Source organism: Chinchilla lanigera, unplaced genomic scaffold (assembly GCF_000276665.1).
Source record: "Chinchilla lanigera isolate Chin_1 unplaced genomic scaffold, ChiLan1.0 scaffold00185, whole genome shotgun sequence".
Classification (NCBI taxonomy): domain Eukaryota; kingdom Metazoa; phylum Chordata; class Mammalia; order Rodentia; family Chinchillidae; genus Chinchilla; species Chinchilla lanigera.
In genome coordinates, this window is record NW_004955586.1 from 731321 (window position 1) to 745024 (window position 13704).

Here is a 13704-nt window from a genome sequence, read left to right on the forward strand (position 1 = left end):
CAGGAAAATAGCATGACAAAGATAAGCCAGTACATACCAGGTATAACCATCAATGTAAATGGTCTCAATGTACCAACCAAAAGAAGCAGACTAGCAGAGTGGATCAGGAAACAAAGTCCAACTATATTCTGTATACAAGAAACACATTTAACTCAAAAGGAAATTCAAAGACTGAAAATTAAAGGTTGGAAAACAATACTCCATGCAATAGGAACTCAGAAAAAAAGGGGTGTCACTATTCTGTTTGCAGATAATGTGAACATCAAACCAAGAACAATCAAAAGAGACAAAGAAGGTCACTACCTACTTATGAGGGGAAAACATCAAGAGGAAGAGATAACAATCAGAAACATCTATGCACCAAACACATGAGCACTCCACTATATAAGACAAGTTTTGACAGACATGAAAAATGAAATAAGCAGCAACACAATCATAACAGGGGGCTTTAACACATCATTGTAACAAAAAGATAGATCAACTAGACAAAAAATCATCAGAGAAATAACAGAACTTAACCAAACTTGAAAACAAATGGACTTAGTAGACCTTTACTGAGTGTTCCATCCAACAGCATCGCAATACACATTCTTTTCAGCTGCACATGGGACGTTCTCTAAAACAGACTATATGCTAGTACACAGAACATGCTTAAGTAAATGCAAAGCAGCTGAAATAATCCCATGCATACTATCGGACCATAGTTCAATGGAATTGGAAATTAATGACAAAAGAGGTCACAAAAAATCCATAAACACATGGAAATTAAATAACACCCTACTGAACAACCAATGGGTCACAGATGAAATCAAAGAAAAAATTAAATACTATTTACAATCAAATGAAAACATACATACAACCTACAGGAACCTGTGGGATGCAATGAAAGCAGTCTTCAGACAGAAATTTATAGCAGTAAATTCCCACCTCAGGAAAACAGATGAGCACAAATAAACAATTGTATGCTGCACCTCAATCTCCTAGAAAAAGAAGAGCAAGTCAAACCCAAAGCACAAAGAAGACAGGAAATTTAAAGCTCAGGGCAGAAATTAACACAATGGAGACTAAAAAAACAATACATAGATTTAGTGAATTGAGAAGGTGATTCTTTGAAAGAATAAATAAAATAGATAAATGCCTGGCCAACCTTATCCAAAAAAAAGAAAGAAAAAACTGAAATACATGCAATAAGGAATAAAAGGGGTGGAATCACTACAGATCCTGAGAAAATTAGATCATCAATACCTAATTCAAAAATTTTTACTCTGATAGGATAGAAAACACAGAGGAAATGGACAGATTTCTAGATACATATGAATTACTAAAGCTGAATGAAGAAGATATAAAAATCCTGAATAAGTCAGTATCAGCCAGTGAAATTGAGAATGTAATAAAAAACTAGCCAATGAAGAAAATCCCAGGTTGTGATGGATTCACAGCTGGATTCTACAAGCAATTTAGGGAAGATTTAACACCAATTCTTCTCAAACTCTTTAATGAAATTAAAGGGAAGAATTCTCCCCAACTCATTTCTGGAAGCAAGTATTATCCTGATACAAAGACCAGAGAAAGACCCAAGCAAGAAAGAGAACTACAGGCCAATCTCCCTAACAAATATAGATGCAAAAATTCTCAATTAAATACTAGCAAACAGAATACAACAAATCATTAAGAAGATTATATACCAGAAACAAGTTGGATTCATTCCAGGAATGCAGGGATGGTTCAATATATGCAAATCAATTAATGTAATATACCATGTCCATAGAGTCAAAGACAAAAATCACATGGTCATCTCCATTGGTGTAAAAAAAAGCCTGTGATAAAGTCCAACACTCATTCGTGATGAAAACCCTACAGAAAATAGGAATAGATGGACTTTACCTCAAGCTGATCAAAGTCATCTCTGATAAACCAACGGATACCATCATACTAAACAGTCAAAAATTGAAAGCTTTCACTTCAAAATCAGGAACAAGACAAGGATGTCCACTGTCACCACTCCTATACAATATAGCTCTGGAAATATTAGCCAGAGCAATTAGACAAGAGAGAGAAATAAAAGGAATAAGGATAGGAAAGGAAGAAGTGAAATTGTCATTATTCGCAGATGACATGACACTCTACATACAAGACCACAAAAACTCCACCAAAAGGCTCATTTAATAACCAAATTTAATTTAATAACCAAATTCAGTAGCATAGCTGGATACAAAATTAACACTCAAAAATCAATAGCATTCCTGTTCACAAGCAACAAACAGACAGAGAGAAATTAGGGAAACCACACCTTTCACAATAGCATCTAAAAAGATGAAATATTTAGGAATCAATCTAACAAAAGAAGTACATGATCTATACAGTAAAAATTATAGTGCTCTGAAGAAAGAGATCAAAGAGGATACCAGAAAATGGAAAGATATTCCTTGCTCATGGATAGGAAGAACCAACATTGTGAAAATGGCCATACTACCAAAATTGCTGTACAGATTCAATGCCATCCCAATTAAAATACCATTAGTATACCTCACAGATCTAGAGAAAATATTCCTAACGTTCATCTGGAACTAGGAGAGGCCTAGAATAGGGAAAGCAATCCTGGGAAACAAAGGAAAGACAGGAGACATCACAATTCCTGACTTGAAATTATATTACAAAGCTACTGTGATAAAATCAGCATGGTACTGGCACAAAAACAGACCTAAAGATCAATGGAACAGATTAGAAGATAAAGACACAGCTACAAACACACTCAGTCACCTTATCTTTGACAAAGGGGCCAAACATGTTCTCTGGAAGGAAGATAGCCTCTTTAATAAATGGTGCTGGAAAAACTGGTTTTCCACATGCCGAAGACTAAAACTAGACCCGTGTCTTTCACTATGCACTAAATTAAAGTCAAAATGGATCAAAGATCTAAATATTAAAACAGAAACAGTAAATCTATTGGAAGAAAAAGTAGGTAAAACTCTTGAAGACCTTAGGGTAGACAGAGTTCAAGAACAAAAACCAAACTGCACCAGAAATACTTCAAAGAATCAACAACTGTGATCTCATCTTACTGAAAAATTTTTGCACATCCAAAGAAATCATCAATAGAGTAAAAAGAAAACCCACAAATTGGAAAAAATTTTAGCCAACTGCCCCTCAGACAAAGGACTTCTATCTAGGACATATAAAGAATTTAATAACGTCAGGCCCCCCAAATTCAAAGACCCCATCCAGAAATGGGCATCTGAGAGGAATACAGACTTCTCTAATAAAGAGATAATAATAGTGAATAAATACATAAAAAATGTTCAGCATCATTAGTCATTTGAGAAATGCCAATTAAAACAACACTGAGATTCCGTCTCACCCCAGAAAGAATGGCTATCATTAAGAAATCAACCATTAACAAATGCTGGAGAGTCTGTGGGGAGAAAGGAACCCTATTCCACTGCTGGAGGGAGTGTAGATTGGTGAAACCATGGTGGAAATCAATTTGGAGATTCCTCACAAAACTAGGATTGGAAGTCCCATTTAACCCAGCTATTCCCCTTCTGGGTATTTTTCCAGAAGAATTAAAGACATCATTCCACAGCAATATATGTGCACCCATGTTTATAGCAGCACAATTTGTTATAGCTAAATCTTGGAAACAACCCAGATGCCCATCCACTGAGGAATGGATATAAAAGATATGGTATTTTTATACAATGGAGTATTACTCAGCTATAAAAAAAGATAAACTAGAGGCTTTTGTAGGTAAATGGATGCAACTAGAGACCATACTCATAAGTGAAATAAATTGGACCCAGATGAGTAAATATCATATTGTCTCTTTGGTGTAGGAATCTGAAAGACTAGATAAAACTCAAAACACACAACAGATGATAGAAAAGGGAAAGAAATTGCTCAAAGGAAGGAATGACTGGGATGAGGGAAAGAAGAAAAAGGAAAGAAGGAAGGTAAAATATAAATATATATATGAATAGCTGCAGTAACTGTATTGCTGATGTCTGATGGTATATTAAATGAACAGTTAATGCTCACAATTTTTATGTTCTGATCAATTTTGCATGCTTATGTCTGGTAATCTGAGCAAGTGATTTCAAGGTAACAATGTGCAGTGGAATTATAATGATGAATTCCTACCATCTTGTCTAGTGAAACTCTGTATTATCTCTAATGTTTGATCAAATAATTATTTTCTTATTTTCTTTAAGTGGTTTGAGCAATCTTCCATTCTTACATCTGGTAATCTGAGCAACGTAGTTGAGGATAGCAATATGTAATTTAACAACCACTGTTGATTCATATTATTTTGTCTTGAAACCCTCTATCACTTTAAATGTTCTTGCTTTGATTTGTTTTTGTTTGTGACACTATTATGCTGCTATTGTTCTATTTTTTGTTTGTCTATTTCTCATTTATTATTCTCTTTAAAATTTAAAAAAAAAACAAGTACTTTGAATTACAACAATAGGAAAGATGCCTTGAAAGTATCTTAAGAAATGGGCAGACCCATCCATTACAGCTTCAAGGGTGTAAAAGGGTTAACTTCTTTGAAGAGACTCCCAAAGTATCCTATTCCTTCATGACCACCTGAAAAACTGTTCCCCTGAATTCAGCCATCTAGACACTCAGAGGCCTCTGCAGCCATGGCCCAAGGGGGCATGGTTACTGCTCAAGCTGGCAGCAGATCTTGGTATCACCCACATAGTAATGCTTTTTCATGCAGTATACAGTTATGGGGTCATGAAGGTTTCCACTGAGATTTCGAAGGAAAGCCTTGGATGCCAGGCAATGTGGCCCTGAGGGAGAAATGTGTGAAACTGTGAGAGTGAAGTTGGAGATGCTGTAGAGACCCCAGGAATTTGGAGATGCTAGGAATATGGAATGTATGTCAAGGAAAGCTGCAGGCAGAGATTAGAGCTAGCTCAAGAGAGAAACCATGTGAGCTGAAACCAGCAAGACCAGAGAAGTAGGGATGCCCAAATCCTTTGGAGTTCAAATCTCACCACAACTTTTCCTGAGTGCTGGACATGGAATTACAAGACTTAATGTTTGCCCTGCCAGTTTTCTGTGTTTCTGTTTTCTGATTCCTTTCCATCCCGCTATTCCTCACTTTTTGAATGAGGCTGTTTACCCTGTGTCAATATGTATTGGAAATTTTTAACTTCTTTTTTTATTTTTACAGGCACTCACAGCAAAGAGGTTACCCTGTGTCTCAGGGGAGATTTTACTTGGACTTTTCAGCAATGCTGAAGCTATTAAGACTTTGGTGACTCTTAGAGGTAGACTAAATGCACTTTGTATAATGAGATGAATATGGCTTGAGGAGGGCAGGGACATAATGTTATGGTTTAGATCTAAAATGTCCCCCAAATGCCTCATATGTTCAGAAATGGGGCTTTTGGAAGTTGACTGAATCATGGTTAGTACATTCATTGGTGGATGGATTATTGATGCTATTGGGAAGCGGGGCCTGCTGGAGGTGAGTCATTGGGGGTGTAATGCAGAAGGGTGTATTCTTGTCCCTGGCTCTTTCCTTATATTTCTGTTTTCTTCCTACCATGGGGTGAACAGCTGTACTCTGCCATGTCCTTACACAATGCCATTTTTGCCTCAGAGCCAGCCAACCATGGACTGAACCCACTAAAACTATGACATAAAATAAGCCTCTCTGCCTTTAAATTGCAGGTGTCAGGTGTTTTATCGCAGCAGTGGGGAAGTTACTAATACAGGCTCCATTTGTATGCTATTTTTTCTGCCCTTTGTGTGAATCATAAGAGTTAGGAATCAAATAGGCAAATAAACACTGTCTGGACAAGAAGTGATGTATTTTAATCTTGACTTTTTTCCAGAAAAATAAATGAAAGCAATGTCTCTCCAAAAGAATTTGGATCTCAGCCACCAATTAATTCATTACACAGCAAATAAAATTCCATATACAAGAGTCACTAGGAAGGTTGGGGCTATAGCTCAGTGGTAGAGCAGTTGCCTAGTTTGAACAAGCTGGGTTCCATTCCGAGGGAGACAGAGAGAGACAGAGAGAGAGGCTCACTAGAAACTAAGAAAACATCAAACTTGAGTATATTTCTGTTAGAATGTTAGCTCTATGTGTAATTTTCTTTTTAAAACCCCTGAATCTCTGGCACCTATACAATGCCTTCCACATAGCATGTGTTTGATAAATGCTGAATGGATGAGTGAATAAAGGAATGAATATTTCTAAGCCAGAATCTTTTAAAAAATTAATTGCTAAAAGTCATTAGTGTACCATTTTTGTGCAGAGATATGTGGTATTTGATTATACAAAAGCTTTTTATTAAATCAAAAAATGGATAATGATTAAATGACTTTTTAAAGGTCATGGTGCAAAGAAGTGATAATAGTTCTAGAATTCTTAGGTTGTCTATTAGAAAAATAATTGTCCATTACAATTTTTATATTATTAGTTATGTTATTTCTAAACTGTTTTTCCCTCTCAGGCAACAGTTTAGAAAAAGAGAGACAAAGAGAAAGAGTCAGTTCTTTTTAGTTCTCACCAAAACATGGACTGATTAAGGTGAGGTGGTACTTACCATGCCCGCATGTTGCCCACCCCAAACCTGAGCAGAGCGGGAAATGGATTTGTGAATAGCATATGTGGTGTCTGAGGGAGCCTCTGACCAACTAGAAAGCTGATAAAGATGGTTTGGAGATTTCCACTACTTGGTAAAACCTAAGCTTCTTCCATTCCCACCCTCTCTCAGCATCTGGAGGGCTAACAAAGCATCAGACCTACTAACAGATTCTTTGAAGCAGTGAATCCCTGGGGCCTAAGGAGGTTCTCAGGCTGGAGAGGTGGGGGCTTCTGCAGGGATTGCTAGGGCCCCTGGATGTTCTGTCATACGCATGAACCACTAGGCTGGATCTTAACAAAGACAAAAACAAAACAAAACCTTGTAACTTGCCCAGTGCTGCGGTTCCTTCTGATACACAGCAAGGATGGTTTTAAAGCATAAATATGAAATAATGACTCATCACTGGCTCTCGCATACCATGTGCAAAAAGAAAGGCTTCCACTAAAAGGTTTTTACTGTGAATGTGTGGGATAGGGGGGACCAGAGGGTGGAACTCTTTGATGTGCTTCAGTTCTTTTCATCCTAACCACTTTCATTTCCAAAGCTGAAAACACCAGGAAAGAACAAAAGATGGCCCCTGGAGCCAGCCTAACCTCCCCTGGTGGAGTACTCTCCAAGTGCTAGCCCAGCTTCCCCAAGTTGTTTTTATTCATTCTTCGCATTATTTGATTTCAAAGTGAATCTTTATCCTACTCCCACACCTTGGCTCAGCCACCTTGCCCATGAGTAGTTAATTCTTCTACCTTGGACTGCAGGCACTAACACGGAGGACAGACACATTGTTAGGTCCACCCTCTGCCTTCTCTTTGACGTTCCTTGAAATAGTGATTTTATTGCTTGATATCTGTGACCTAAATGAAATTAAAGGGCATAGGATAGAGTAGAGGAATCTCTGGAAAACTGCACCAGAGAGGGCACTCCCATCCCCCCTATTCCTACGGAACACTGCAGCATTGCTTGTGCCTGGAGTCTTAAATGAATGAAAAGAGTCTTATTTGTAAATGAGTAAGACTTAGCTAGTGATCCTCCTTGGGTCTCATCAGATGAAAAGATGGAAAAGGAAGAAAACTATACCAACTGGAAGATGTCTGTTGGTACAACAGACATGATTGCAATAAAGAGTGTATTGGTTTGGTGTCAAGTGTTCCAACACATGATTGTCTATGTGGCTTTACGATTCTAAGAATAAAGCAAAAAAGGATTCCACTATCAGAGAAATTTGGAAGTGGTAAAGTTAAACAGGTTTCTAAATGGCATAAGTTTTCAGAGCTAACAATTACAGCGAAAATCACTACTGTTTGTTAAGGGACTACTATGCACCCAGCACAGTAGATGCTTTATATTTCTACTATTCCAATAAATCTCCATAGCAAATTTTCAAGGTAGCACCATCACGTCCGCATTACAGATGAAGAAACTGAGGCTCAGATATTAAATATTATACTCCCTGGGCTAGCTGATGAGCGGTGGAACTAAAGACTTGCTCTGTTTAATTTTTAAAGAACAAAATGCTCACTGAAAGATTGTGGTCCTCTAAGCTAAAGGAACTACAGGAAGATTTCTAAATACGAAATTGTATGGTGGGGTTTGGGCACTACCGCACAAAGGATCCCCTGCCTAGAAGGATTTCTCAAAGAAGCCTGTCCTTCATTTCCTTAGTTCTCACCCAAGTGACCACAGTGGTTTTCAAAATATCAATTTAATTTCAAACAGGCCATAGCCCTTCAGTTTGCAGTCACCCGTACTCCTTTTCTTTTAAAATGATGACAACTGACTTACAATCAGCATCTCTAAGAAAAAAATATTCTGAGACATTGCTAAACAATAAATATACACCAAGGAGTTCCCACTCTCTCTTCTGTTGCCACATGAGCTATGGTTCTAACAGAGTTCAGCACGCCCAGAGTGCCTAAGGACAAACACATTACCTGTATCTTTTGCTTGGCCAAATGCAGAGGTTTTTCTCACTGCAGATGTCTTAAGAGAAACAAAGATGAGAAAAAGCCTTCTTTATAAAGGAATGTGGAGGTCTGAAAGAAAAGAGTTATAATCGCAGCTCTCTCTGGAGCACCCCTAACTCACACACACACGCACACACCTACCTCACATCTCTGCAGGGAGAGCTTCTGTTTAAATAAATACACACAGAGAAAGAAACAGCTAGAACAGTACCTGGCTGCTTTGCCTTTCTGCCTGCTTTGCCCTTCTGCCAGAGCCACAGCCCTCAGAGCTGCAGTTCTCTGACCCAACCTTCCTCTCTATTCCTGGCCTGAAGATAAAGAGATGTGCTCAAGTAATGGGCTGCAATCTCAGCAGTCACATGACTGCTTCCAAGAGGACCACACTCTGCTCAGGCTGCTGTTTGCAGAAATCATCCACATCCGTACAAAGTAGAAAAGAGGCATTTAGTAAACAAAGGGCAGAAAAGCAGTTATTGGGGCTAACAGAAGAAGAGTTTTAGCAAACAGTTTGGTGATGTAGGTGCAATTAGGAGAAGTAAGAAAGCAAAGCATTCTTCCTTAGGACTAGAAAGACCTGGACTTAAGGGCACGTCTACTGATCACAGTGTCAAAAATGAATCCACGTGACTTTGGACTCCCCTAGGCACTCAACAAACTTCTCATTGGAGAGCCTAACTGTGAGAGGAAGATTCACATCCCTTCATGAGCAAGAAGGAAGATAATGTTGACTTGAGCTTCAGGAGGAAGAGGAGGAACACACCAGGGCAAACTCGAAGTGCCCATGTCAGTAATGGATGCCAAGGGCCAGGATTTGGCTATTTTTCAACGTGGTCCAGGGATGGTCTTGTTCCCAGAGCCCACGCTGAGTATGGCTACACCACCAGCCATTTTCCGCCTGAACTCTTCCCAGCTGGTGACACAGCATGTGTGTTCTCAAGCATACTATCTTTAGGCTTCACCAGCCAGAATTTACAGGACTCTAGCCATAACCATTTCGTAACCCCACCCAAGCTGCTCTTTACCCCTATCCCTCTCGGCAATTGACAGCCACAAGAGAGCTAGCAAAATGGTTACCTAGTTTGCTATCTAATCGAATGAAGTCCCTTTAAAAATAGCTGGAAAGGGAACTCTGGGCTTCTGTACTTTATTAGCATATTAAATATTAGCAGCGGGCCTCATTATGAGGCAATACAACCATACAGGTTTCCATGGCAGAGACATAAAGACAAGGATCTGATGAAGCTGCCGCACACATTGTAAATGATAGCATAATTACCCAGGCTCCTCCTAAAATAGTGGACAGTGTGGTTATATGGCTTTTCCAGCCAAATGCCTGTTCAATCCACAGCAATTAAATATAATGGCTATGTCGAGATACAGTTGTTCAAGTGTCACCTCTTCTGTGTCAAGCCTTTCCTGAATCACCAAAGGGGAATTAGTCAGCCTGTCTCCTGGCTCTCAAAGCCACATGTGTGTCCAATTATAGAGCTTCCCAAAGCTTGCTGTAATTTGCCTTTCCACACACCAAATCCTAAAGGGGAGAATCCATTCCACTCCTCTTGGCGTCCTCAGCACTGGACACATAAAAAGTACTCACCAAATATTCTGTTAATCACAGAAAGAAGGGAAAGGAAGGAAAGAGCTCAAGATCTAGGTGGGTATTTTAGTGGCCAGCCTCTGGATAATGAATTATATTGGCTGTGCTCTTGATATAATTTAAAACTTATAATTTGCCTTAAATGAACAACTTCACCTCTTTGTTGTACAAAGAACACTGAGATGTTACTTCAAGCACCACAAGGAATCCAATCGCCAGTCTCCATTGCTAAATGAACAAACACTGATATATGTGAATAAATCATAATAACGACACATCTATTGAGTACTTACCATGTTCTCGTACTTATTAATTTCACATGTGTTCATCTTATCTAACCCACACACCACCCTATGAGGTATACACTATACTATTATTATCCCTACTTACACAGCCCAGTGTGAAATGTCAAATGAAAGGCAGAGCTGGGATCTGAACCTTGGCACTCTGACACTAGAACCCCTTCTTAGAATCATTACACTATATTGCCTGGATCAGTACCTTGTTTGTTTGCAAAATTCAGATTTTAGCCTCTTCTCAGATGTTCTCTGGCTTTCCTGTAGTTGAGCAGAAATGTGTTCTCCCAGTCTGAAAAAAAAAAAAAAAAGAATAGGCAAAGTCATGCAAACAGTGGTAAACTCACTCGTTAACAGATTCGTTCTCCTAACAGTCAAGGGGGTCATATGCTCTCTCAGTGAGCACATCTGCATATGAAAACAACCACTGGAAAGGTGAGAGATCAGTTTCCCCCTGGGAAAGGCCAAGGCAATGCCAGATTGACTAAGATGCCTTGTGCTCTTCCATTCCATTCGACAAATGTCCACTGAGCTGCACTGCGGGGACACAAACAGTGAACAAAATGTACATGACTGGGTGAGGCGAACACACAGGTAAATAAGAAATTGCAATAAAATCACAAATTAAATTAGTCACCCCAATTGGATTATAAGCTCTGGGTACCTATAACAGTGCCAGGCAAATAAGCAGTATCTATTACAAGAATAAATGAAAGTGATGATATGATTGATATGATATGATATGACAGACTCTCTAGTGTCTACCTGGAGGACACTACAGGACACAGAGAAAGACCTTTATCCTAGAAATGGGGACGACAGAAGGCTCTCAAAGTACCACACAAATCTGATGACTGAACAGACATGAGCCCAAAGCAAAGAGATGGCAAAAGAAGAGGATGTTCTCGTAAGCATGTGTAGTCCACAGTACTTAACAAGAATGGGAAAGCGGAGAGGGAAACGAAAAATCAGAAGCATCTGCATTCCTCGTAATGTTGCAGTTAGCCTTTGAGCAGGCAGGTGCCTGACAAAATGGAAAACTGGCTGGGTGTCCACCTCTGCTGGCTGAACCTACCTTTCTTCACTGCATCTCTTTCCTTCCTCACTTCCCCACTCCCCAATGGCTTGCCCTCACCTTCCAAGTCAATTTCTTGTTAAATGCTTGCCTCGGGCTCTGCTATTGAGGGAATTCAAATCAGGACACTTGGTTAGTCTGTGGTAGTGACAAACTATGCAGAGACAGAGGAAGAGAGAAGGCTGGCTACCTCACAAGGGAGGGAGAGGGAATTCCAGGCAAAGCTCTCCTTTTCCTTTTTTTTTTTTTTTTTTTTTTTTGTCTTTTTGAGACAAGGTCTCACTATGCAATTCAGGCTGGCCTTGAGCTCACTTTGTAGCCCAAGCTGGCCTCAAACTCGCAACAACCCTCCTGCCTCAGCCTCCCGAGTGCTGGGATTACAGGCGAGTGCCACCGCACCCAGTGAAAGCTCTCCTTTTCATAAGCTTCCTGATACCAGCCAAGCCAAAGTACTTCTAATGGGAAGCTCCTATTATTGATCATGACACACCCTGAGGAGTATGGTAAAACAGCACAGCCGCTGGATTGGGGAGTAGACTGCAAAACAGCAATCTGCACAGATCTTCTTGGTGGGAGGTATCTAAGGGATATGTTTGCCCATGGCCCCTGGCACCTCAATGCCCCATAGCACCACAGCAGAGAAGCTCAAACAGGGCTGGCCTTCCAGCTCTGGCAACTCTCAGCTGCCTTTCTGGTGCTCGGGTCAATGGCAAACCAACCATACCCAACCACTTCCTCTTAGCAGTCCCCAACACTGGGTTACCTGCCCCCCTAGCAGATGTACAGAAATCTGTTGGACAGCAAAAAAGCAATATGGATTCAGTATTTTTAGCTGTACATAAACGAATATTCCTGCATCAAAGGTACATTCTCAAAAAAGTTTTACTGTGAGGTGCTCATGATCCAAAAAATTCAAAGAAAGTCTTGGGATATAACTCAGTAGTACAGTGCTTGCCTAGTATGTATAAGGCCCTAGATTCTATCTCCAACACCACACACACACACACACACACACACACACACGTACACACATGCATGTACACACACACACAGCTTCCCAGGGGGCTTCAGTATAGGTAAGATAGGCTAAGAACATTCTACCACATAACCCTGTGCTTCCCATGGAATGAAGCTATAAACCTGTCCGGAATCCATGAAGAAGCTACTTGAGGCTCAGAGCAGACAGACTGCAAGACACAGTCTCCTACAGTGATCCCCACCTCCTGGTCAGTTCACACCCTTTGTGACCCCTCCCTTTGAGCATGGGCTGGACCTACTGACTGGCTTTTAATCAACAGAATATGGCAGTGATGTTGGGATGTCACTCCTATGACTAGATTGTAAGATATTATAACCTTCTGATCATTATTGCCTTCACAGCTTGCATACTTTCAATGAAGTAAGCTGCCATGTTGGAGGGGCTCACCAGGAAAGGCCAAGGAGAAGTCTCTGTCCAAAAGCCAACAAAGAGCTGAGTAAGGTCTTCAGTCAAACAAACTGAAAGACTGAATGGTTTCAACCATCACACGATCTTGGAAGTGGATCCCTCCTCAGTCAAGCCTGCAGATCGCTGCCGCCCAGCCAACCCCTGGCTGTACCAGCTCATGACAGATCTTGGAGGACAGGGCCCAGGTAAGCCATGCCTGGATTGCTGCCCAATAGTAGAAACTAGATTATAAATATGTGCTGTTCAAAGCTGCTAAAATTTTGTTCATCTGTTACAAGAGCAATAAATAAGTAACACAGAGACTCTGAAAAATAAATAATGTACAAGGTAGATTAAGAAAACATCAAAATTCAAAGTACCACTGAACTGGCAGTGAGTTTACCTTTTCTTTCCTTTCAGTTCCCTCAAATTAAATTCAAGGAAGCAAAAAATTGAAATTAAAAGCACAGTGAGATCCCACTATTCAACTATTAGTACAGTTAAATTTAAAAAAATACTAAAATAATCCGGGCATGATGGCACATGCCTATAATCCCAACACTTGAGAGGCTGAGGCAGGAGAATTGCAAATTCAACTCCCATCTGGGCAACTTAGGGAGACTCTATCTGGGGGCCAGGTGAATGTAGTTCAGTGCGAATGTCCAATGTTCAATTCCCAGTACCCAAAAAAACTAAAATAAATAAAATGCTAAAACAAAACCTAGTGCTGATAGAATA

The 13704-nt window shown here is 39.9% G+C and overlaps 1 protein-coding gene across 4 annotated transcripts in view; it reads right to left on the bottom strand.

Moving 5' to 3' along the window:
* Positions 1–13704, bottom strand: part of Ppef1 (protein phosphatase, EF-hand calcium binding domain 1) — a 163814-nt gene that overhangs the window by 133701 nt on the left and 16409 nt on the right. For all 4 annotated transcript variants that reach the window (XM_013509899.1, XM_005414441.1, XM_013509901.1 and 1 more), the window contains exon 2: positions 10671–10757. The gene's annotated coding sequence lies outside the window, so the exon portion shown is untranslated. The remainder of the gene's footprint in view (positions 1–10670; positions 10758–13704) is intronic.